Here is a 27,070-nt window from a genome sequence, read left to right as displayed (position 1 = left end):
GCAGGTCCTGCTCAGTCAAGCCAGGGAGTTATTTCACTAAGAGACACATTCACATCGCCAAGGTACCCGCCTTCGTATCTTTCCCTTAGTTTCCTATAGGAATTTCTGGTGCCCGCTTCTCACAAACAGCAAAAAAAGCCACCATTTTCTTTTTACTGCAAAGAAGTTTCAAGAGTCTCTGAGCTTTGAAACAGTGTAATCAGAATAGGAGAGAGCAGAGAGTCATACAAGTAAAAGAACACTTTCAAATTTTCACAGAACTGGAGAAAATATATATGAGATCCTGATTAGCCAGTTGATTCCTATAAAGCCTCTATGTTCCACTGTGGAGAAAAAAGCACACTTCATCTTGATTTTCAAAGGCCCTCACCCCAGCTCCACCCCTCACCAGGTTCCTAAGAGCCCGTCACAGAGACAACTCACCCCTTCCCAAATGGAAGGCCCCCAATCTCTCTTCTCTGCCACAGTTCTGCCCTTTTCACTTCTTCCAGGGCCCTTCTAGGCACTGCTGCACCCATTCTCCGAATCCCAACCCTCCAAGAGGTCATCCCTTGTCCCACAAATCAGAGATAACCTCCCTTGAGGTATTTGCTTCCTGTCATGTCCATCAAATCAAGAGTAGAGTACAGAAGGGTAACATAAACAAACCACATATAGAAATTACCTCCTCATCCCAGCTGCCCTCTCCATGCTGGTGGCATCACTCCTCAGAACCGTCCCTGGTCAGTCTTGTAGTATAAATATTTCTCCTCTAAGTTAGAATCTCTGAAGATAAGAGGCTGGGACTCATAGCTTGATGTGGTGGAAAAAGCATTTTTGGCATCAGAGAATCTTAATTTGAGACCCAATCACTTAACTGACAACCCGTGTGACTCTGGGCAGATCACTAAACCTGTCTGAGTATCAGTTTTCTCACTTCCAATACATGAACTCATTCCTTCTTCTTCATTCACTGACTTAAGACAATTGTATGCAAATATGTTTTGAGCCATGTTCTGTGCTGGCTGCTGGAGCTACACACGTGGATGAGACACAGACTCTATTCTCAAGGACCATGATTTCCTTGAGGAGCAGACAGTTTGGCTGTTGGGGACAGCCAGCCCTATAGGATACCAGGACACAGGGAACTGGGCTATTTCAGCAGAAGAGAGTCCAGTGGAATCTGAGACCACAGGGAACATCTAAGTATATCTTCAAGGCTGGTGCTGTGCCCTGACTTGGGGTGGTGAGGCTGGGTAAGGACAAAGACATAAAATCATACTCTGAATGCTGACTGGGACCAGGACAGACCCCTGTTACATTTCCATCATGAAGTGGGAGCTCTCTTAGCTAAATGTGAGGTAAGATCCCTTTACTGAAAAGGAGCTCCATCCCTTCCCCCTTCCAACCACCTTTCTACACTCCTATGCTGTTGGGGACTCTTTCTATTCCTGTGCCCACACACTGCCCTTTTGCTCTTGCTTAGGCCGTGGAGGAGGTAGAGGTCAAAGAGATGCTTCCAGGAGTTCCTCAAGGGCCATATCCTGGCACTGGAAAAAGAAGAACCATGGAGTCCCCGCTGGCCAGGCTACCAAAGCCTGGGCAGGGTTTCCATGGACCTTTTGTCCCTCCATAAAGTAAAAGTATTGCTCACCTTGTATCTAGAATACATAAAGAACACTTAAAACTCAATAAGAAGAAAAGTACTCCAATTTAAAAATGGGTAAAATATTTGAATAGATATTTTTTCCAAAGAACATATGCAAATAGCCAACACTGCCTGTAAAGATGCTCAACATCAAGTCATCAGGGAAATGCAAATCAAAACCACGATGAGATGCCCACTACGTTATCTGTTCTATCTGTAACCACCAGGTTATACATTCACTAGGTGAAGTGAAGATACCCACTAGAATGGCTGCAACCAAAAATACAGATAATAACAAGTGCTGGTAAGGATGTAAAGAAACTGGAACCTTTCTACATTGCTGGTGGGAATGTAAAATGGTGCAACTGCTGTGGAAAAAGGTTGGAAGTTTCTTAAAAAGTTAACCACATATTTACCATGCTGTCCAGCCATTCCACTTGTAGTTACCTACTCAAGAGGAATGAAAGCATATTTCCACACACACAAAGACCTGTACACAAATGTTCATGGCAGCATCGTTCGCAGTAGCCACACACACACACACACACACAATGGAAACAACCCAAATGTCCATCAACTGATGAATGAATAAACAAAATGTGGTCTATCCATACAGTGGAATATTTTTCATCAATAAAAAGGAATGAAGCACGGACACATGCTACCACATGGACGAACCACAAGAACACTATGCTAAGTGAAAGAACCAGACCAGAAGACCATGTATTATATGATTCCATTTATATGACTATCTAGAAAAAGCATAGAGACAGAAAGTAGATTAGTGGTTGCCTAGGGCTGGGGAGAAGCATGGAGAGTTACTGCAAATGGCACAAAATTTCTATTTGAAGAGATGGAAATGATCTAAAATAGGATTGTGGTGGCAGTTGCATTATGTACTAATAATTATTGAATTGTGCACTTAAAATGGGCAAATTTTATGGTATGTAAAATTGTACCTTAATAAGTTATGAAAAACAAACAAAAATAAGTACTGTTCCTCTTTATAAAGATATGGTTGAAAATCAGTTAAGTCTGAGGGACTTTGCCAGTCTTATCTCCCGACAAAGTCATAGGTGGTAACTAAACTCAACCACAGGTTGCTCTGAATGGCCGCACCCCTCGCTCCCGGAACCAGCTGTACAGGCCCAGACAGGTGACAGAATAGAGCACAGTTCTCACTGCTCTTCTCTCTTCTGTGCATCAGAATCACTGGGGAGAAATGGAGCTTCCTAAATGCAGATTCCTGGACTCCACCCCCAGCAATAATTCAGTGGTTCTGGGTATTCCCAGGAATACACATTTTTAAGAAGCACAATTCAGAGTACAAGGACCCATGCCTTGGGAAACAGTACAATAGAGTTGTACAGGAATGTTACAGGTGCACGTGGGAATGTGTGCGGGGGGTCAGGAAGGGTGGGTACTCACTGAGCCCTGGGAAGTAGGGAGGCTAAACGAAATCTCAAAGGATGAGGAGGTGGTGTTCAGAAGAAAGGTAAGGAAGGCATTTCTGAGCCCACGTCCAGCATGTGCAAAGATATGGAGGCATTACAGCCAGAAAGTACTTATTGAGCATTCACTATGTGCCAGGAGCTACCTAAGAAAGCACAAGGAACAAGGGATTGATGAGTAGTTAGAACGAGTGGTAGATAAAGCTGGGAAGAGACTTGGGAATTCACCGTGAACGTGACACTGGATTGAAGAAGATCGGAGGTATAGACTAGGCAAGATCTGAGAAAGGATTAAATGGATTAAATGGGGTTGAGAGGGAAAGGGAGAAGGTAGGATGTCTTAGATGTCTTGCTTCGGGATAGGGTGGTACCAATAAAAATGGAGATAGGGAGTGAAGGCAGCTAATGAAGATGGGAGCTCAGTTCTCGACATCTGAGTTTGAAATGCAGACAGTGATATGAGACGATAGCTGGCAGCTGCAAGTAGGGACCTGAAGCTCTACCTAATAATAATACCTTCCTCAGGATGCTTGGGAAGATTAAAGGAGGTGATGAAGTGAACTTTGTGAATTACAAAGTGATGCCCAGGTATCATTCTTATAATTTATCTCTGAAAGCTCCACAGCATTTATCACTGTGATCTGTACCCAGTGAGTGCTCAACTCGTGAACTGTTACTGCATGTGTTACCACCTCTCCTGTCCCCCAGACACAATGATGGTAACATCTCAAACATTATACTTCTAAGACCATGCCATAGAGCAAATAAACTGCAGAAACACTATTGACTGAAAGCATAAAAGGGGATATCATTTCATATAGTCAGTTGTTTCTCATAACATGACTAGAAATGTTTTACTTTCTTAAACTGTCATTTCTGCATTAAGAATGCCATGTCTCTCTGGAATAATGAAGGTACTAGGTTTGCTGAAATTCCTTCTAATCTCAAAATTCTAGCATTCATTGTAGGATTTACATACAACTGAATAACAGATCCAGTTACTCTCTGAGAATCAGTTCTTAAGTGCTGGGCCCATTTTATACCTGGATATTTTCAACAGATGCAAGTGGGATCATTTGATTTCAAATAGCCAGGTGATGAATTTGGCCCAAGAGCTCTCCTTCAACACTTTTTTTTTTTTAAATTATTTATTTATTTATGGCTGTGTTGGGTCTTTGTTTCTGTGCGAGGGCTTTCTCTAGTTGCAGCAAGTGGGGGCCACTCTTCATCGCCGTGCGCGGGCCTCTCTTGTTGCGGAGCACAGGCTCCAGATGCGCAGGCTCAGTAGTTGTGGCGCACGGGCTTAGTTGCTCCATGGCGTGTGGGATCTTCCTGGGCCAGGGCTTGAACCTGCGTCCCCCTCATTGGCAGGCAGATTGTCAACCACTGTGCCACCAGGGAAGCCCTTTTTTTTTTTTTTTTTTTTTGCTACTTCATGTGTCTCCAGCCTCCTGGGTCACTTCCATACTTGACTTTGATTTATTACTTGTGACAAAATCAGAGTTTTCAACTAGAGCTGTGGAGCTGTGGACCACCAAAAGACTAGAAGTTCTTTTTTGCTCTTTGGACCTGGGAGCCCAAAGTAAAGAGGAAAGAGAGAAAAAGGGCAAAGAAGAAAGGAAACTGTGGGGTGTAGGGAAAACAGAGGGGAAAGGGAATAAGGAAGGAGGAGGGGCTACCGGTGACAGTCCAGAAGGAGTAAGCTCACTATCACCTATCTCTAAACTGTGTGCAAAATGCAAGAAGAAACTCCTGGCTCTGAAGAATAAACAACAGCAGGAGGATTGAGGAGGGCAATCAAAACTTGAAAAGGAACCCATTTGGGAGTGCATTTCTGGGCTTTCTCCTCTTTTCTCTTCAGAGTTGACTTGAGGTTGGAACTGCACAGGGGGTGCAAGCAACAAAACTCCAAGAGAACCCTCTTCTTTTCAGCCAGAAGACCTGGAAAGGGGGTCTCTATAAGTGGAAGAATGTGAAGGGAAGTCTGGGTTGTTTGTTTTCTTGTTTTTGTTTTTTGTCTTTTTCCATTTTTCTTTTCCAAGAGTGGCTGCAGTCACAGAACTGCATGGTAGAAGAGCAAGCAGCAGCACAGACAGCTAAAATTTCTCCAAGAAAAACCTGGTCTTATTGCCAGAGGAGCAGGGAAAAGGGACCTTTGTGATCCAAAGAGTGTTGGCAGAATCCCTGTCATTTTTCCCTCTTACTTTTCTCTCAGTGCTTTGCTCTGAGAATGGCCCCCGTCTTGGGGAAACCATACTGCAGCAGCGTGAGCAGCTAAAACCTCAAAAGAAACCCAGTCTTTCTGACCAGAAGACCGGGAAAAAAAGGCTCACAGGGGCAGGAGAGTGTGGGAAGAATCCCAGAGAGGAGAGAGCTAAAGAAGGGGGTCCCTTGATGCTGTGCATGAACCAGTGCAAACCCCCAGTCTCGCCCCTGAGCTGTGCATGTGTGGGACAGATTCAAAGGCTTTGAGAACTGAACTACAACGTAAGCTCTGCTCAAGCCCCACTGCTCAAGTCTCATACTAACCCCTAAATAGTGCTTCCATGGGACCCAAGGCAGCAGAGCAAAGGCTTTGAAAAATGAACTGCTGTTGGAACCACTGCCCACAGAATGCAAAACAGAACTGGTTTGATTGCCTGGTAAAACAAAAAACTGCACATTTCGAAAGGACCTGATTCTCACAGCATAATACTCAAAATGTCCAGAATTCAATAAAAATTATTTAACATGCAAGAGACCAGGGAAATGTGATCACTCCTCAAAGGAAAAGACAATTAACACATGCCAACCCCAAGATGACACAGGTGTTGGAATTATCCGATAGATTTATAGGAGCTGTTTTAACTACGCTCCAGGAAATAATGGTAACCACTCTTGAAATGAATGGAAAGATAGAAGTTCTCAGCAGAGACACAGAACCTATGAAAGAGAAACAAGTGAACGTTTTAGAACTGAAAAATACAATAAACAGTAAAAAATGCATGGGATGGGCTCAATAGCAGAACAGAGATGACAAAGGAAAATGTCAATAAAGTTGATGTAGATATTATCCAGTCTAAAGAACAGAGAGAAAAAAGGGTGAACGAAAAAGTGAACAGAGCCTAAAAAGCCTGTGGGACATTAAAAGGTTTAATATTAGTGTCACTGGAATTCCAGGAGAGGACAAAGAGACTGAGGTAGGAAACATACTCGAAGAAAAAATGGCCAAAACTTCCCAAACTTGGTGAAAACTATACATTTACAGATCCAAAGAGTGCTATCTGTCTGGTTATTATACACATAAACATGTAATGTATTAGTGAGTTGCCTCCAAGGGAAGAACAAGAAAGATGAGTAAAGATATAACTGCCTAAAAAGAAAAAAATAAAATGTGATGGGTTATCATTCTCTTTGGAGAGCTGTCACAAGTATTAAGAACTTCAGTTTTTTTTTTTTAATATATTTATTTCTTTATTTATTTTTGGCTGCATTGGGTCTTCATTGCTGCACGCGGGCTTTCTCTAGTTGTGGTGAGCAGGGGCTACTCTTCCTTGCAGTGTGTGGGCTTACTGCAGTGACTTCTCTTGTTGTGGAGCATGGGATCTAGGTGTGTGGGCTTCAGTAGTTGTGGCACACAGGCTCAGTAGTTGTGGCTCGCGGGCTCTAGAGCATAGGCTCAGTAGTTGTAGTACACGGGCTTAACTGCTCTGCAGCATGTGGGATTTTCCTGGACCAGGGCTCGAACCCGTGTTCCCTGCATTGGCAGGCGGATTCTTAACAACTCTGCCACTAGGGAAGCCCCGAATTTTAGTTCTTAAATGTCTTCTCTAAATCTAGTAGAACAAAGAGTCACTGTATCAATCAATGAATTGGTTCATTTATCAACACTAAACTTGCAGAAATGGTTTATCATATCAGACTCTTATTTTTGGTCAGAAAATAGAGGCAGGATGAGCCTCAAAGGGATTTTCAAATTCTTATTTGTATATAACCTAAAAGAAATTTGTAAATTCCTCTTGTACATTTTTAGGTTGACATGTAAAAGCTTTCACCAAAATGTTTATTATTGTGAAGAATGTAATTTCCAGTACTCTGTAAATATTGACATGTATAAGTAAAACTATTTTATCACTTGCTGAAATACATCCATTGAAATTCATCATCATTCATTTTAAAAGAATGCATAAACAGGCTGCTCTCTGACAGTCAAAATTTTTTGCATGATTATATTTCTCCTTTAATTTACATTTCCATTCTTTTTGCCCTATAAGAGTTTATCCTAGTTTTATGTATTTTATGCTTTAATGTCTTTTATTCATTACCCTATCATACTTTTCTGCATCAAAAGCATATATATATTTATTTATTTAAATTCAATGGTAAAAAGAGTGCTCTTCTGATTGTTACCACTGTAACTCTTATTAGAATGAACTTATCAAAATAACACAAATATTACAAATGTTGACAAATACTTAGTAAATGTAGATAAAAAGCATTTTTTATTGGAAACCTCTCTCTTTTGAGCTCTCTTATTTTTCAGTTATCTCATGCATATGTGGATGAGTATACTTATTGCTAGAATGAGTCAAGCTTGAACATCGATTCTCAATTTTTGTTTTTATCAATGTAAATGCTGGAACTGTTCACATAATGAGATGCAAATGGATGAAATTTTGTAATAGAAATGTCATTCAACTTTTTGAACTCCTTGAGTTATATTCTAAACATCACGTGGTGATGAAATATCAAAATCATTTAAATCATCAGTGTAAGAAAAAATTGGGGAACACTGAAATTTAGTGAGTATGCTAACTACGCATCCATCTGAGTTATTTCAGCCTTTTGTTGTCCATGACTAGGCTGTTCTACAACTCTGTAGAGATAAAAGTTAACTTGTAGGGACTTCCCTGGTGGTCCAGTGGTTGGGAATCTGCCTTCCAATGCAGGGGATGTGGGCTCGATCCCTGGTGAGGGAACTAAGATCCCATATGCTGTGGGGCAACTAAGCCTGCATGCCACAACTACTGAGCCTGCGTGCCACAACTGCTGAGCCCATGTGCCACAACTACAGAGCCCATGTGCTCTGGAGCCCGTGTGCCACAGCTAGAGAGAAGTCGGCATGCCACAATGAAAGATCCTGCATGCCGCAACTAAGACCTGACACAGCCAAAAATAAATTAATTAATTTTTAAAAAGTTAACTTGTAGAAAACTGATAGTAAAGCAAGTAATAACTGTCTATAGGCATGCAAATAAAATTTATCCTGTGGAACTTCACTGGACTTCCCTCTCCCACTGTGGAAGAAGCTTGTTTACATCTATCAAGCAAATTTATTTTAGCATTCCCATCAATGGTCTCCTTTCAACTGATTGTAAGACCTTTCTGGCTCTCCCATTTTTTAAGATTTTTTTAAAATGTTAATTTATTTATATGTATGAGAATCATGATTTCATTGTCTTTTAAAATTTACCCTTTAACATCAGTTTACAATTTGATTAGATTGAACTTTCAGTTGGTTATTTTTGTTTGTTTTGTTTTGTTTTAACGAAGATTTAGAAAACACAATATCTGTAAAAGAAAAGGAGGCGTGAAAGGGAACCTGCGTCTCCGTTACAAACCCACTCTCTAGAAGATCAGTCTTAAGTAAAAAGCACTTATGAAAGATGAAGATTTGTAAATTTATTTTCTTCAAACACTCATGTGCATGGACCTTAGGGAAGTCTTTGCATATAGTAAATGCACCCAGTTTGACGGCTCTCAGCCTTAAGTAAGAAGCATAAAAATGAGCCTCACCCCTAATTCTGTATACGTAGAGACTCATTTGCATTAACAAACTTCTTTTTTAAAGTTTCAGTTACTGAAGAACTTTATTTAGATAATCATCCACCTTCCATTCATAAGAGACACTGAGAAGGAGGAGTCCTAATGAAGAGAGAGGCCATTGGAAGCAGGGTGGAAGGAGAGGGAACAGAGGGTTGTCAGCGGGAATTCTGAACAGTCAGAGGGCACCATGAGAGTACTAAGAAACAAATAAGAAACGAAAACAGAGGGGGGATCAATACTCAAACTTTAAAAATTTTGCCTAAATATTTGTGAACCTGCACTGTACCCCCGAAAATCTCTCGCCACTGCTTCTCTCATGCTAGAATATGATGCCAGGGGAAAGACTTCTGCACTGAGTCTACCTAATGCCAAGCAACTAATTAAATGGACATTTCCGTCAACCTACCCACTATGCCAGATACCTGAGCTTTCTGGCCCTGGAGAGAGGTGAGCAGACGCATCCAGCCTCTCCGGGACCGTCCTCCGCTTCAGTACCCCCATCGAGACTACCACACCTCTGTTCTCAGTCTTCCACTCTCCTGCTCTTTAATACCCTTCTTACAAAACAAGAATCATTTCAGATTAGACTTTTATACTGCAGAATGGCCTTTCAATTTTGAGAAGCTGGGAGCCATCAGGAACTGCAAAGGTTACCTAATTCATCCATTCATCACATAGGTGTAAAATTTTTTAAATTAGGGACTATTACACCTTCTCCTTTTGGCTAAGTGGTCAATGAGAAGCGAGGATTATTAGATGTCTAATTAAGTAGACAGGGCAGATGAAGGTCACATCTGTAATAACCGAAAGTTCTTCTTCTTGTTTTAGACAGCTTCCTATGTCCCTTCCTATATAGGGCTGTATAATGAAAGGGAAATAATATAAATTATTACATAATTTCTCAGTAAAAGAAAATACGTTTTCCATAAGTGGGAAAAGGGTGTACTTTAGACAAACAAAACAAGATGGAATTCCCCTGGATATAAAAGCTCATGCAAAAGAACAAATACTGCACGATTTCACTTATATGAGGCACCTAGAATAGGCAAATTCATAAAGACAGATAGTAGAATGGAGGTTGCCAGGGGCTGGAGGAATGGGGGAGTGGGGAGTTATCGTTAATGGGAACAGTGTTTCAGTTTGGGATGATGAAAAAGTTCTGGAGATGAATGGTGCTGATGGTTGTACAACTTTGTGAATGTACCTAATACCACTGAATTAATTGTATATGTTAAAATGGTAACTTTTTATGTTATGTATATTTTACCACAGTAAAAAAAAAAACTTTAAAACTCTTTCCCCCTTCCAGGTACAAGTAGAAATCTCCTGAATGAACAGCAAAAGCTCATAGCCTGAATCACGGCAGACCTAGAAAGAGCCCAAGACTAAAACACCACATTTCCAATTGGCTTATTTTTACCAGGATAACCAAACTAAATCATGTTAGAAACACTAGACCAGGGCCTTCCCTGGTGGTCCAGTGGTAAAGAATCCACCTTACAATGCAGGGGACACGGGTTTGATCCCTGGTCAGGGAACTAAGATCCCACATGCCATGGGGCAACTAAGCCTGTGTGCCACAATGACTGAGCTCGTGTGCCTCACCTAGAGAGCCCGTGTGCCGCAAACTACAGAGCCCACATGCTCTGGAACCCGCACGCCATAACTACAGAGCCCAGGCACCCTGCAGCCCGCGCCACAACTAGAAAAGAGAAAACCCGCATGCCACAACTAGAGAAAAGCCCACATGCTGCAACGAAAGATCCTGCATGCCTCAGTGAAGATCCCGCGTGCCTGCAACTAAGACCCAAAGCAGCCAAAAATAAATAAAATAATAAATAAATCTTTTTTTTTAAAAAAAGAAAAGAAACACTAGATCACCCAGTACTATACACATACAAAGAAAAATGTTAGTGAAATTTAGTAACCACTTATGTACCTTGCTTAAGGTAATATCCCTTGGATTTAATAAAGTTGTCCTCTGTCCTATCCTAAATCCAGGTGACATAAGAGGATGAAGATGCCTGTAAGTGACTGGGTTAAGTGAGCCTGCTGTGAAATTCAGTTGTAAAATTTTAGAATGGTATTTTTCCACACCTCTGAGGACATGAGAAAATAGATAGTACAACTAGAATTTAAATGGGATGAGAAGTCAGGATATCAGTTCTAATCAATTGGTGGTTTGGGGGGAATGAATAAGCTGGGGATATACCATTAATGTATAAGTCAGAAGGAGAATCAACTTTTTTTTGGTCATTAAAATACATGGCATATTCACATTCACACAGAAGAACTTGCACATGTTTCAAGACACATGGAAAAAAAAGTCTCCAAAGCAGCAAAACATGGGAACCAACCCTAATGTTCAACAGTAAGAGAATGGATAAATAAATTGTGGAATATTTGCCAACAAATAATATATAGTTACATACAACAATATGGATAATTCTTTAAAACTTAATTTTGAGTTTTTTAAAAGTGAGGTTATATATACCCTTTTTATAAATCAAAAAAACAAGCAAAGGTAAACAAAATTATGTAGGAATACTTACATATGTCATAAAACTATTTTACAATAAAATCGGGTAATGGTTAACACAAAATCCAGGGTTGAGAGGGGCACAAGGAATGGCATAGGAGAAAGGCATAAAGAAAGATACAACAGTATAGGTAACAATCTAGTTCTTTTTTTCTAGCCTTCTGTTTATTTTCTTAAGCAGCTTTATTGAGATACAACTCACATATGATACAATTCACCCACTTGAAGTATACAATATGATGTTCAAAACCATCACCAGTTAATTTTAGTACATTTTATCAGCTCAAAAAGAAACCCTATACCCTTTAACTCTCATCCCCCCCTCACATCAACCCCCATCCCTAAGAAACCACTAATCTACTTTGTTTCTATTCATTGCCCTGGTCTGAATATTTTCATATGAACAGAAAATCACACAGTGTGTGGTCTTTCGTGACTTCTTTTACTTAGAATAATGTTTTCAAGGTGCATACTTGTTGTAGCATGTATCAGTATTTCATTCTTTTTATGGCCAAATAATATCCCATTGTATGGATATACCATATTATATTTATCCATTCATCAGTTGATGGACACTTGGGTTGTTTCTACCTTTTGGTTGTTATGAATGTTGTCGGTATAAACATATGTGTATAGTTTTTGTGTGGACATATGCTTTCATTTCTCTTGGATATATATACTTAGAGTGAAACTGCTGTATCATATGGTAACTCTGTTTAACTTTTGAGGAACTGCCAAATTGTTTTCCAAAGCAGCTGCACCAGATGATATTCCCACCAGCAACGTATAAGGGTTCCAGTTCCTTCACATCGTCGCCAACACTTATTAACTGACTTTTTGATTCTAGCCATCCTAGTGGGTGTGAAGTGGTATCTCACTGTAGTTTTGATATGCATTTCTCTGATGAATATTGAATGTCTTTTCATATGCTTTTTGGCCATTTGTATATCTTCTTGGGAGAAATGGCCATTCAGATATCTTGACCATTTTTATATTGGGTTATTTATCTTTTTATTGTTGAGTTGTAAGAACACTTCATATATTTTGGATACAAGTTCCTTACCAGATATAGGATTTTTAAATATTTTCTCCCATTCTGTGGGTTACCTTTTCACAATTATCTAGTTCTTACGCCCTAGTTTTTAAAGCTGTGACAGGGTTACAGGTGGTCATTGAATATGTTTATAGCTTACATAAACTTAGCAAATTATTCTTATGTATATTACATAATTAATGAATTAAAAATAAAACCTCATGCATAAAGATGTCTGTTAGGAAATATTTAACACAAAACAAAATGCTGTAGTGCCCAAAATAAGTTAATGCTACTCTTGAAGGCATTAACTTAATGCCTGGGTATGACTTAGGCACCTGGAGAATCTGGCCCATTAATCCTTTCAAAAGGTTCCTCTCCAAACTCTACCACATGGTGGGGGGGGGGGGTGTAGCAAACTACTAACAACAGGACAAACCTGCCCCCTCTCCCCTCCTGTTTTTGTGTCTCCCCCTCCTCTCCCAAGCTAAAAATGAATTTTACATTTTTTAATGCCTGAAAAAAAAGAAGACTACTTCATTACTGGTGAAAATTATACGAACTTCAAATTTCAGTGTCCATGAATAAAGTGAAATATAGCCACACCATTCCTTTAGGTATTGTCTATGGCTGCTTTTAAGCTACAACAGCACAGATGAGAAGTTACTAAAGAGACCACATAGCCAAGAAAACCTACAAGTCTACTATCCAGCCTTTTACTCAAAAAGTTTGCCAAACCTTACACTATATCAACATGTTAAATTACTTCTCACTTCTACAATGAGTAGCAAAAAACCTATTTCCTACTAGCCAAGACCACCTTGACAGTCACCCTCTTGATTTCTCAGTCAATTTTTTCTCTTTAATAAATATTTATACAGTACTTCGATTCTAATTTTATTAAGGATTTTTACATTTGGGGATCATAGAGTAGTCTTTCCTTGTAAAATAATGTGGTATCTTCAAAAAGTCATGATCCAGCCACACTCAAACTATTGGGTTAATCATTTTAACAAACTTTTATTGCCTGCTCATCACATGCTGTGAGTCAAATACTTCTTGGTGCAGTAAAAACTACCCAAAACCCCATCCTTGCCCTCAAGAGGCTTACAGTCTTATACTCTAGTAACTATAAGAACAATTTCCCCAAAGATCACTCCACAGTTGAATCTTACATTAAGTGGTCTTAGATATTTTACCAAGAATTCTAAGCTATGTTCCTTAAATAAAAAAGAAGTCTTATATAAGCAGTAAAGAAATAGTACTCTGCAAACAATTCTGGTAAACTTTGGTTGTTTAAGTCCTATAACTTCTGCATTCCCATGGCTATATAATCAAAGCTTCTTGATCTTTTTTGCTGTGTTCATCTCCGCTTTGGCTGTTTGGACCTAATCCTAGTTCAATATACTTAATGTAGTCACCCATATTCACTCATTTTAGAAAACGCAACAATTCAAATATCGCTGAAACTTCCAAGCCTATCTGTGATGCCGGATACCACTCTGAGGGCAATGAAGGCAAGGCCGTTTGCATATGTGATTATTAGTCCCCAAAGTGATGACAACGAGGCTACTTCCACAAACAACCCTCTACCCAAAGGAGACAGAGACCCAGCTGCGAGGTGACCTCTTCGGAGCTGTCCCTCATTGCCTCAGTGGCCTTCGCATTTTTTTAAAGTGACTCATGGCCTCAAGTCAGGTTCTGCAGAGAAGCCAGGTCCGTTCCTTTCCAGCACTTCCTGGCTAGGGTCAAATTCAGTCCAATGACAGCCCTCCCCCCCACGACCCTGCACCCATCTGAGGCTCAGAGCCAAACTGGCGAGAAGCCCCAAAGTTAGACCAGCCTGGAGCGTGGCCGCAAGGCCTTGGCCATCCTTCCAGCCCCAAGCCCGCTCCGCGCCCGCACCGCCCTCCGGGCAGGCCAGCGAGCGCCGGGGCAGGCGGCGGGGGCAGGGAGCGCCGCTGCGCTGACCCAGATGGGGCGCCCGCACGCCCGCGCCCGGGTCCCCGGCACCCAGGCCCCGCGTTCGCCCGCGTCCCCGGCATCCTGGCCCCTCAGGCACCAGCCCGGTCTTTATTCCTCGCGCGCCGCCCGCCCCGGCCCCTCTGCACCCCACCCATTGAGCGCAACTTCCGAGCGCGGCCGAGGAGCGCCCCCCGCACCTGCCCGCCGGCCCCTCCCGGCCCGGCTGCTCCGGATTACCTGCTTGGGGGTCCTGCGGTCTGGTGCTGGGCGATGCCGATCCGTTGCTCGGCCCCTCGCGCCCTCCTCCCGCCTGCCCTCCTCCCCTCCTCCTCCCCCCTGAGTAGGAGTCGGTGTCAGTCACGCCGCTCCTGGGGAGAGTGGACGGCGGCTTCCGGGAGCTCCAAATACAGACAAGACGAGGGGGAGAGGGAGGGAGAGGGAGGAAGGGAGGAGAGCCAAGCTCCGCGGGTGGGGAGTGGAAATAAAGGGGAGCGGAGAGGAGAGGGGGATGGAGGAAAGGAGGGGCAGATGGGCCGTGGGAGAAAAGAGAGGGAGATGAGGAAGGCAGAGGGCGGCAGGCTCTGAAAGAAATGAATTCGCTGCATCAGGCAGCATTGCAAAGAAGTCTGGAAAGATCCGGGAGGCTCCTGGCTGAAGGAGCCACAAGACTGGATCTTCAAACACTTGTGCAGAGAAATGATGGGTCCTTGAGAAGCAAGAGCCGGGCCTGTGTGTTCCCCAACCCCCGCATAGGGATAAAGGTCCCGGCTGGAGAGGGAGGTGGGCAAGCGACACTTTAGCTAGACATCAAGTTGAGATGCACTCATATTTTGTAACGACATTTTTAAAATGTATTTTTAAATGCATTTTACATACAACATCTTTTTTAAAAATTGCCTGATTGTTTAAAAATAAATGTACCCTAAACCAATTAATTTACTTGTATTGTGCGTATTTGTGGCCATTCCTATTTATATGTTGATTGTAATTACAAAATTGGAGATTTTTACTTTTTTGTTAACAGTTAGAAGGAAAACATTGATTTTCAATTTTCATTAGTTTATTTCCATCTGAAAAAGTAGACTTGAAGCTCTTCATTGAATGAATGCTAGGAAAATAATTACAGAGAAGAGAGAAGGGGGGTGTAATCGATACTTCTTAAAGCAATATTTCCAAACAAACACTAGGATGAGTATCTAAAAAGCCAATATTCTCTGTCAGTGTTTAAATTGCATGTAATTTGGTTCTGTGCATTACAAGGCTTATTCTGACCCCATAGGTCACAATTTAAATGAAGGTTTTTCCTATCACACATTGCTCTTGTCCAACAGTGGTGATGAGGAGTGCCTCTCTGCACCCCTTTGTCTGGAAAAAGGGGAAACAAAATGACATTGCTTATGTCACTGATAACATTGCTAAATGAATGCATACACTGCAAATATCCAGGGCCAGTGCTGTCCCTATCATGCACATGCCTTGCATTTGGTAGGTAATTAATACATTTATACTGAAGAATGAATGAATGAAATTATATATATACATTTATGTTCCAGGGATGCAAAAAATAATATATCCTTAAGAACCAATTTTTACAGGTTCAAAGGAAACTTCCAAGCATCCAGTCTAACATGACTTATTTTTCTCTAGCATTAACTTCAGCAATCATTAATAGAGCATTTCTTTCAGCTAAGTATATTTTGCACTGGAGTATAAAGTATTATGGAGTATAAAGGTGAATGAGGCACAAAGCCTCCCCTTAGGTTTATAAGATAGTAAGAAGATGAAGAGAGTATAAAAATAACTACAGTGTAAGAAAGACTATAAAACATGTCCTAAGAGAAATATGAACAAAGTTTGTGGATGTGCAGAAGAGGGAGGTTGCTCCTAGTGCTGGGGACCAGAGAATGCATCCTGGTGGAAGTAAGAGTTGAGTCTTCAAGCAGAAATGACAATAAGAATGGGCAGTGGGGGAAGGGCACTCAAGATGAAAGGACAGCAGGATAAAGATGGAGAGGTGATAAAGGATGGGACATGCATGAAGGACAGTGGGTGAGCTTCGCTGGAAGGGAGAGCTGTGGGACCCAGATCTGGGAAGAAAGGATAGGTCTCAGCAGATGGAGGCCTTCAGTCTTAGCCTAAGTTGTTTGAACCCTAAGGGGCAGGCACTGGGGGACTGTTGACAGTTTTGGAGCAGAATCATGATAACAACAGTTAATTTCGTGATGTTGTCTAGGATTGGAAAAAGATAGGAGACAGGGAAATTCTCTAAGAAATAATTCACTAGTTTGGAGGGGAAAGTAATGAGTCTTAAGCCGGTGCCTGAATTCTTCCCTTAACTAATTCCATCTCACACAGCATCCATCTGCTATGTGACGGATGCCCAATGGGGCCACCCCCCAGTGAACTCTTCTTTCTCACAACTCTCTAACATCTATTGTCCATATTTTCCAACTAGACCTGAAAGTTCCAAGAAAGCAAAGATAATGTCTGTTTAAAGGTTCAAGGCTATTTTCCGGAGGCTGACACAGAGAAAAGTCATTGAGTACACATTTATTGATACATTTTTCTTTTACAGGATTAGTTCTGAAGGCGGTGGAGTTGGAAAGAAGAGGACAGACACTGGGCTCTTCTCAATCTTTTCAGACCTTGAGATTCCCACCCAAACCCTTGCCTTTCTCCTTAACAGACGATCTCATTATCTGCTGTACAAGGAGGCTGGTGCCATGTTAACTTCTATACCTCTTCCTTACACTTAATTTGAACTAATGTCCCCTTCGTTGCCAAAGCTAACAATATTCTTGTCTTATTCCACCTTGGTCCTCTACATTGCATCTGAGACTCCTCCTCCCCACTGATTTTGTCCATCTGGATAACATTCCAGTTGCCACCAGCCAGGCTGTACCAGAAAGCTGGTAATACAGTAGACACATGGGGGAGAGGGGGGTCCATCTTTGGAATGGTTGTGCTGTTCTGCCTTTCTTTATACAGTGTAAAACTTTTAAATTGACAATTTTACATGAAGGGGCTTTGCTAGGATCTCAACACAGAGTAGGTGACTCAGGACCTTGAAATTCACAGTCTATAAAGCTTCTACAAGAATCAAGTGAAATCCAGACTTCCACGATCCTCTCCCAGAATCTGCTCCTGAGGTTCAAGCACACCTGTGGAGCAGTCGGACATGCAGGAGGCTAACCATCTCTGAGCTGGCTTGGTGAAGAATTCTCCCCCAAAGGGATGCATTGGATGGAAACAAATGAACCCAAATATACCCTCTTCCTAAGCAGTGTTCATGCTTCTCAAAGAGGTGCAAGGAGAGAGAATGGGTCCCTGGATTCTAAGTTGTACCCTAAATGAAGTTATGCTAGGGCCCCAGGTCTCTGTGAAGCCTATTCCACCCTCATGACTGCTGAGATACTGAGACCAGATTATAGTCCCCTTGCTATTTTACCTGAATCCCCTTTCACCTTTCCAGTAAGAGACCATACCAGCAACAGCCAATGAACACAGTGTCCTTTTTTGGGAGCCTTTCCCAGCCAATGAGGAGGAAAGGAGAATGATGACATGCCTCCACAAACATGCCTTCTCAGGAGTTAAAGTTTTGAAGAACACGTTACCAATGTCCCATGAGAGTTGGCATATCATTTCAATAACTCCCAAGTGGAAAGTTATCAATGGTAATTTTACCAGCAGTTGATACACACATTGTGGGTGCTGAGAATGCCACACTCTCAGCAAACAGAGCCTAATAATCATAGATAAAACTTACTGAGCACCTACCACGTGAATGAGTCCTTTATATTCTTTCTTCTTAAAGAGGGAACCGGGGTAGCTCAGTTCTTGCATCCTGACCCTCTTCCTCTTCATTGGAAGCTTGTGCTCGAGAAGTCAAAGACTCTAAAAACAAATTTAAAATATTCCAAACTTTTGCCATGTGAAGGTCCTTAGTAAAGATTTCCATCTGATTTACTTTCATATGTCCTGACCCAGCATCTATAAGAGAGAGGATTCTTTGATGGCTACACTATGTGGTCTGATTTTCCCTGATATGGAGGAATTATACTGAGCTTTCACTGGATGGAACAGCTACAAAGTATGGCAGAGCTGGCCACATCATATAACCTTTGCAACACCACCTCCATTGCCCACTTCTCCTCCACCACCACACATGGCCCCAGCCTCCTTTGGCTACACCTTGTTCTTGGTTACATAGTTCTGGCACATGGAAACAAATTGGAGGTAGCAGCACACAGCCCTCTTTTTCCCAAGGTGAGGATTCTCAGTCATTATTTTGATAATTCTGTCCACCCACAAATGGGGGTGGGGGTGGGAAAGATGAGCACGGAAGGTGAGTGGATGAACCGTAAAGGGAAGAAAGCGAAGGTGAGCAATGCCAGTTTCCCTAGCACTGCAGACACTAAAAATGACACTTTTTATTTGTTCAGTGAATTCTTAACCTGAGATCCCTAGACAGGCTTCAGGAGTCTGTGAGCTCCATGAATCGTGTGTTATGTTTTAGGTTTTGTGCATTTATCTGAGGAGATGATCCACAGCTTTTATCATATTTTTTCAGAGTCATCTATGTTGAAATATTGACCGAGATATCAATGATTTTATGGAAGTGCAAAACAGAGAACTGGTTCCTTCCTTTTTCTTTCCAAGTCCCTCCGCAAAGACAGAATCTCAGGCTCAGGTGAACAGAGGCTTTGGTTCTTCAGAACAGAGGTGCGATCAGCCTTGCTGAACAGAATTATCCAGGCAGATCATGTTTGGTATGTTCAATCTTTTGGGAATGTCTTCTCTTTTTAAAGGGCATCTTGTGATGGTCATACTTTAGCTCAAAGGGATAATTCACTAATCCCAGGCACCGAGGGGGGGATGGGGTAAGGTTCAGAGGCATTTGAGAAGATGACGAGCTAGTGGACACCACTCAGGCCACCAGGCATGTCTCTAATAATCCACTTTGTGGATAAGACTGTCCCTGCATGAAAATTTTATGTCATTAGAAACAGATAAGACTGCTGGTCTTAAACCTAAGGATTCTTTTTATATTCCACTGATTTGTTTGAGCTATACCTAAATACTCCAGTCCACATTCATCTCTTCCGTCATTGAATCCCTTAGAATTTGAATAAATTTACTGTTTATTCATTAAAATATCAATATAAAGAAATTACTCTCTTAAATTTTTCCCCCCGTTTTCTGTTTTCCAAGTCTCACTTATCTATATTTAAATGCCTCAAGGCAGGACCATACATAGTTCAAATTTACTTTATATCATTATGTAATGCTAAAGAAAGTGCTGCCCATAGTCTTTTTTTTTTAATTCAAACAGCAAGTCACAAAAATTATTATCATCCTCATCAGTTCACTCAGTCCCATGTAATTAATTTTTTTTTCATCTTGATCTTTTGTTAGCACTTTTATGAATTCATCAGTTTCCATAGTCTCTTCCTCTTGGCATATGTTGACAAAGAGCCTCCATTCACCTGTTGGCCAGGTGCCCTTGTGCCGGGGACACCTGCCCAGCTGTACACAGTGGCTCTAACCAAGGAGAACATGACATACAATCAATGGTCAGTAAGTAGTTTCCATTGGTTTGCTTACTGAAACAAATCCAGATTTAAAGTCAGAGCTCAGAGAAAGAGACAAGTGTGTCTGAAATAGTATAGAAAATAAAACCATTGCCCATGGTGTTTAATACATACTTTTAAAATTCTAATTATTGGGAAGAAATAAGATGACTTTGAAAACAAAATTAATATGAGAAGTAATGGGATTAATATAATTAGTTAAAATTAACCAATAATTGCAATAATTAGCCATATTAATAAAAACAGAATTAATAACAGCCAGATTCAAAGTTTGGAGACAGTCTAAGGGAGAAGGATTACCCAAGAGAATTTAAGAGACCTAGTGGTATCAATATGAATCCAGAAAGAGTATAGAGAAAGGGGCCAACACGGTATTTAATTCTTCTGAGTGTAAAGAAGGCTTGAGAAGGTGAGTTGCCTGAGACCAATGGTTAGACAAGGGTTTATTAGTAATAAGGCAAACTTATTTATCTTTCATTTGAATGGAGTATCTTAAAACTAATGAAAATAGGGAATTCCCTGGCGGTCCAGTGGTTAAAATTCGGTGCTTTCACTGCTGTGGGCCCAGGCTTGATCCCTGCTCGGGGATCTAAGATCCCACAAGCTGTGCAGTGCGGGCAAAACAAACAAACAAAAAATAATGAAAATATAGAACAAAAATAATCATATCATCCTAACATGACACACTAGTATTTGTATGTTCTTTCATTTCTTTTCATGTTTTCTATGTGATATACTTTGTCACTGTAAGTTAAAAGCGAAGTCAAAATGTATAGCTAAACTAGAGAATTAGATTTCAGTTTAAAAACTAAGATTATGTTTATTAAGGGGAACACATTTGCCTCTCTCATTTGATCACGGCAAAAGTAATGCTTATATAGTATTGCTGTAAGATGAAACAGCTAACGATGGGGAAGAAGGAAAGACTGAAGGATGTGGAGAAGTCTACCTAGAACTTAGCCAGAATTAACAACCCTCTTTTAAGTGATGGAAATGCCACAATATCCATCCACCACCCACCTGGCACACAGAAGGCTCTCAACTGACATTGGTTGAATTGAATGTGTGACACATAACGTTCAGTTAGAGAACAACCTAGAAAATATGCATTGTCTAGAAGAAACTTTCATTGTTCAAAATAATTTTAAACAGTAAATATAACAGTCAGTGGTCTATTATGAATTTAATGTTGTACATATGTATTATATACTTAGCATGTATTAAATACAGAGTATGTTTAATACATATGAAATAAAAAGTGGGGTGACCTGCAATTTCATGGAATCACTAAGACAGCAAGTGGAAAATTCCAAAACAATAACTCCGTCTAATCAGGTATATTCCTAGTCAGGGCACCTAAAAACATTTTACAATGGACAGCTCTAGTTATCCAAGTTTCTGCCTGTTTTAGGTCAAGAGTCATCAACAAAACAGGAAGGATTAACTTCAAATAATTTTCCTGGCTAGATCTCACACTTGGAAAATAGTATTCTATTGAGTTTTGTGGATTCCTCCGTTTTTTGGAAACAACACAATCCAGATTAAGTATTTTGTACTGATCCAAAAAAAGAAAAGAAAAGAAAAAGAGGCTGATTTAAAACCTTGATCCTTCTTTATGACACCTCAAGAGTTTTGTTGATGTGATCCAGCTGCTTCTCAGCAAATGTAAGGGGTAGACTCAGGAGTTATTTAGGTGCCTGATCTACATGAAAGGAAGATCTATGAGCCTTCTTACCAATTCTGGTCAGAGAAGCCAGCATTTGTCTCCTCCTTCTCTCCCACACACTTCCCACCCTAGATTATCTCCATCATCTTGTGACCAAAGGAGAAAATAACTCCCCAGCTGTCAGTGGCTTTCTCAGCTGCCAACACAAGAACTTGATCATACAGAGGGAAACTCCTGATTTAAGGAAAGAGAGTCAACACGCACGCTTTTGCTTATACCATCCGGGCTTCTGGTGGTGGTCACGGGGTGCACCTCTGCCTGCATCCACCAGTGCTCCCTGAAGCTACAGTAAAGACTCAGCTTTTTGTTGTTGTTATTATTCTTTTAGCTTTTGCATAACTGGCCTTTTGAATATCTCACATGGACCACTGGCCACCAGGTTTTATATGATATAGAGAGAATATAACTTTGTTCACTTGCTGCCATTTTAGAAATTCTCTGGGTCCTGTTGAACCTGTTAATAGTGAATAGTGGACCAGTGGTGGGAGGAAGGGAGGAGGCTCTGACTGAGAAGCTGCAGCCTTGCTCAGTGTTGGCTCTTTGTCCATGCTTCTACTTTTCAAGAATCAATAGGGTTGGAAGCCGGAGACACTGGAGGTGTGTGAGAAAGGAGAGGAGAGAGGAGAAAGGAGAGGAGAAAGGCGAAGATACTCGTAGATCCATCTGGCAGTGCATGCATGGAGGGAGGCCTGGAAGAGGTAGCAGGAATTCATGGGGCTCTGTACAGGGCAGAGAGAACAGACAAAGCCAGAGCTAGAACCAGCCCGTGGTGCCAGGGTTGGCTGGCTGGGCTGTGGGTGTCTTGGGGACGTGGAACTAAGGCCTGGGATAAAAACCTCCAAGTCCACCACCCATGACCATGTGGCAGGTCTCCCTGAAAGCAGTCCTGAATTTAAATGGAAAGAGTCTAGAAGGGCTGTATTTTCGATTTTTTAAGGATAATAAAAGCATTAATGGGTGAAATTCTGCATTTTTGACTAAGTATCTACAATTTTGTGAATTTCTCCCAGTAGTGATGAAATAATAGTGGATGAAATAAAATCAATGTAACCTCTGCATATACCTGTGGGGAAAGGGTGATAGACAGGAAAGGGGAGGATTCTACAGCACAGAATGGAGTACAGTTTATAGTTCCAGTTTCTTTTGTTTTTTTAATTTTATTTGTTTGTTTGTTTGTTTTATTTATTTTACTTAGGCTGTGTTGGTCTTTGTTTCTGTGCGAGGGCTTTCTCTAGTTGCGGCGAGCGGGGGCCACTCTTCATCGCGGTGCGCAGGCCTATCACTATCGTGGCCTCTCCTGTTGCGGAGCACAGGCTCCAGACGCGCAGGCTCAGTAGTTGTGGCTCATGGGCCCAGCTGCTCCGCGGCATGTGGGATCTTCCCAGACCAGGGCTCGAACCCGTGTCCCCTGCATTGGCAGGCAGACTCTCAACCACTGCACCACCAGGGAAGCCCCTATAGTTCCAGTTTCTGACATGATGAGGAAGAAGGAGAAGATGCAAGGCTTAACTATAAGTTGACTTCAGAAAAAAAGGTGATTAATTTCTTACTTCTCACAGATGTAGCAATGAAAATTCATTCTTCATTCAACAAAACTTGATCTTCAGACAAGTCTCAAATGATTTACTACAACCTCATAAAAAGTGTCAAAGAGATCTGTAAAATAAGACCAATCTGCTCACATTTTTTAAAAAGTAACTACAGAAAAGTCTGAATAATTGTGTGGTGCCATTCAAACATGTTTGATAAGCCTTCTACAATCATTAGTATGTACTTGAACTTTTCTTGTTTTATGTATTTTCTTGTATTTAGATGTTTCAACTACATGATCAAACTCTTTTAGTGTCATGAAAACTCATTTTAAAGTCAAATAATTGTATTTTTCTTTAGTCTAACTTCTATAACTCAGAAAAGATTCTAGTGCCTGATTTTTCCTGTATTTGGGAATTCTTCTTGAAGTCTGATGTGGTCATTAAAAAAGATTGCAAAGAAAAGTAACTATAATCATAACCCTCTTGCAATCTAAAAACAACTGATGTCAGGAAGTAGCTGTGCGGCTGAAATGTTTAGTCAACATCTCCTTGATCATGTCTAACCAGAACCTGAATAAAACTTACTAAGAACACCAGCGTCATAAGCTTTTCATTCATTTCGCTCTGATTTCAAATATCCATTGAGAGATTTTTGCTCTCCCACCCACCCAAAGACAGAGAGCTGGTGGCAAACTGGAGCAAATGCTGACACAGATTTGCATTTTCCAGGGTTCTTCAAAGCACAAGTAAGAGCGCCACAGCCTCCCACTGAGTGGCAAAAAATAGCCAATTTTCCATGGTCCACTGGAAAATTGGCATTTATCAGTGAGGGAAGCATATTCATTATGTAAGAGTACATTCTGTAGATAGTTTTTCAACTATCCACATAAAATCCAGCCCGAGTGCCAAGGTCCCAGATCTCATCTTTCCCTGGTGTCTGGAGCAATGATGACCAGGCTGTGTCCTGAGCCTGCTTGAGGACGGCTGATTCACTGTAGCATTTGCTCTGTGTACTTTAAGACAGGCAGCCAGTACAGTTCAATAATTCTTCCAGTTCCTGGCTTTGGAAGTAAGCAGACAGCAAATTTCCTTTTGCACGTTAGTTCAGACCTGTCATGTTCAAACAACTTCAGCAACCCTCTAGAGAGCAGTGCTGCCCAGAAGAACTTCCTGTGATGATGGAGGTGCTCATCTAAGTGTGATTTTAAAAGTTCAGGTGTGCTCCCCTCCCCCCTCCCCACCCGCTTCATCTCCCAGAGCAGAAGTCTCCACTACCACTGCCAGGAATCATCTTTATCAGTCACCCTTCAGTGAGGGCTGAAAAACTAAAATAGCAATCAGACAGGGAAAGAATGAAGATGAAACAGATTTCTAGCAACAAGTGTTCTAGAGTTGTCCTGTCTAATATGGTAGCCACTAGACACAGGTGGCTATTATAATTTTTACTAATTAAAGTGAACAATTCAGCTCCTCACTGGACACATTAAAAGGGCTCAATAGCCACATGAGCTAGTGGCTGCTGTTTTGGACAGTATAGCATCTGGCTATCCAGTAGGATATAGGAGAAAAATATCTTTATATTTTACATGTAAAGCCCCATTAAAGGATTCATAAGACACAAAGATGATTTTATATAAAGAAGAGAAACTTTAAAAAATTAACTTGTTTAAAAAAATTTCAAATAAACATGCTCTTGACAAAATTTAACTAGTATATAAAGAGTAGGATGTAAAATGTGAAAGTCTTTTCTCACCTCCAGCTACTACAAATCCTTCCCACTGTGGCACTGAATATAATCATGACTTAGTGTGTGAGTGCGTGTGTGTGTTTGTGTATTTCTCAAAAATGCCTATGTAAATAAACACAGGTAAAGGTTTTCAATATCAGCCATTAAGAAAATGTGAACTAAAATTACAATGAAACACTTCTTGTTTAAAGGGCTAAAATAATAAAAATAAAAAACTTACAATACCAAGTCCCCGCAAGGAGGTGGAGCAACTAGAACTTCCACACATTGGTCATGGGAAAGCAAAATGGCACAGGCATTTAGAAAGAAATGTGATACCTTATACAGTTAAACATATACTTACGACGTGACCCATCATTCCTACTCCTAGAGATTCACCCAAGTGAAACAAAAACTTAAGTTTACACAAACACCTATGTATGAATGTTTATATTGGCTTTACTCATTAATTGCCAAAATCTGGAAATAACCCAAATGTTCCTCAACCGCAGAATGGATAAACAAACTGTGTTTTATCTATGTAATGAAATATTACTGAGCAATAAAAGGAAAAAATGACTGATACACCTAACAAGAGGGATACATCTAAATATGCTATGCTTGCTTAAAGAAGTCAGGTTCAAGAGACTGTATACTATATAATTCCATTTATATGACATTCTGGTAAAGGGAAAACTATATGGGACAAAAACCACATCAATAGAAGTCAGGGATTGAGGGTGAGGGCTGGGATGGGACTTACAAAGTGGCACAGGGGAGTTTTGGAGTGACAGAAACTGTTCTAGATCTTGATTGTCAGGTGACTACACAATTGTATGCATTTGTCAAAATACTCAGTACTATACACTAAGAAGGGTGAATTTTTCTGTATGTAAATTATACTTTAATTTTTTAAATGGAGAAAAATAAGTTACAAAAAGTGCTTATGCATATACAAGTATGGGTGTGTGTATGTGCATCCTTTTTTTGTTTTACAAAATGTAATAATAGTATAAATTTAATCTTGCCACTTGCTTTTTCATGTAACAGAATAGATATCTTATCATATTGGTACATATAATACCAGTCATCAAGTGGCAGACATTTAGTTTGTTTTCAAATTTTCCTATTTCAACAATGTTGAAATAAGCATACCTGTATGTGTAAGTCTTTTCCCAACTGTTCAAGTAAATCTGTATGATGAATTCTTTTAAATATAATTCTTGAGTCCAAGAATATGCACACCAAAATTTTTAATAGCTACCTACAATCATCCACCAAAAATGTGAACAAAGAGGGAAACTTTGAAAGAAAAATCAATAAATGACTAAAATGACTATGTGTAGAGGGCAAGTGGCCAGAGAAATTAAAAAACACATGTTTTTTTTTTTCCAGTTCTGAAATCTGAAGAATTGGGAAAATTGTGACACCATTTACAGAAATAGAAAAGTTAAAGGGGAACTCTTTGGGGTGAGGCGGGATTAGTGGAGGAGAGGTTAAGGTGATGAGCTTACTTTTAGACCTGTTCAATTTGTGGTGAGTGAAGCATAGCCAAGGTCTAATAGGCAGTTTGTGTGTATCTGAGCTCAGGAGAGGGTTCTGGAACAGAAATAGAGGTCCCTTAGCTATTGCTGAAGAAATGATAATTAACATAACACCATTTAAGATCTCTGAAGTCTGGGTTTCCAGGATCAATGATCTCTTCAAGCATAAAGGGAGGAAAGGTAAATAACTGAGGACTGAACCTCCAGGAAGCTTGAAAGGTCAAGTTTGGAAGATCAAAGAGGAAAAGGAAACACAAAGTTAAACAAAAAAGGACCAGGAAAGAGCAGCATTATAGGAACCAAAGAAAGAATTTCAAGGGATAAAGAAGTGGTCCACAGTATCTTAGAGCAACTCTCAAAATGAGAAAATTACACAAGCATTCCTACAACTGAACCAACCCAATAAAGGATAAAAGAGCACATTGCTTCACAAGAGAGTATTTCAGAAGGATGAGGGCTGAGTGAAAAAAAGTCCTGTGATCTGTTAATTAATAGGTCACTTTTAATTATGCACTGTCAAAGGTAAGATGA

At 40.7% G+C, this 27,070-nt stretch overlaps 1 protein-coding gene and 1 pseudogene across 2 annotated transcripts in view; both read right to left on the bottom strand.

Annotated features, from left to right (window-relative positions):
* Nucleotides 1-14,786, bottom strand: part of CAP2 (cyclase associated actin cytoskeleton regulatory protein 2) — a 136,890-nt gene extending 122,104 nt beyond the window's left edge. The window contains exon 1 of one of the 2 annotated variants that reach the window (XM_036870271.1): nucleotides 14,658-14,786. The gene's annotated coding sequence lies outside the window, so the exon portion shown is untranslated. The remainder of the gene's footprint in view (nucleotides 1-14,657) is intronic. The other variant, XM_036870270.1, reaches the window with a different exon arrangement.
* Nucleotides 14,787-23,654: 8,868 nt separating this feature from the next.
* Nucleotides 23,655-24,519, bottom strand: LOC118903496 (annotated as a pseudogene).
* Between the last annotated feature and the right edge of the window lie 2,551 nt (nucleotides 24,520-27,070).

The sequence above is a fragment of the Balaenoptera musculus genome, chromosome 11 (genome assembly GCF_009873245.2).
Source record: "Balaenoptera musculus isolate JJ_BM4_2016_0621 chromosome 11, mBalMus1.pri.v3, whole genome shotgun sequence".
Classification (NCBI taxonomy): domain Eukaryota; kingdom Metazoa; phylum Chordata; class Mammalia; order Artiodactyla; family Balaenopteridae; genus Balaenoptera; species Balaenoptera musculus.
The sequence above is the reverse complement of the archived record's forward strand: the minus strand, read 5'-3'. Positions and strand labels throughout refer to the sequence as shown.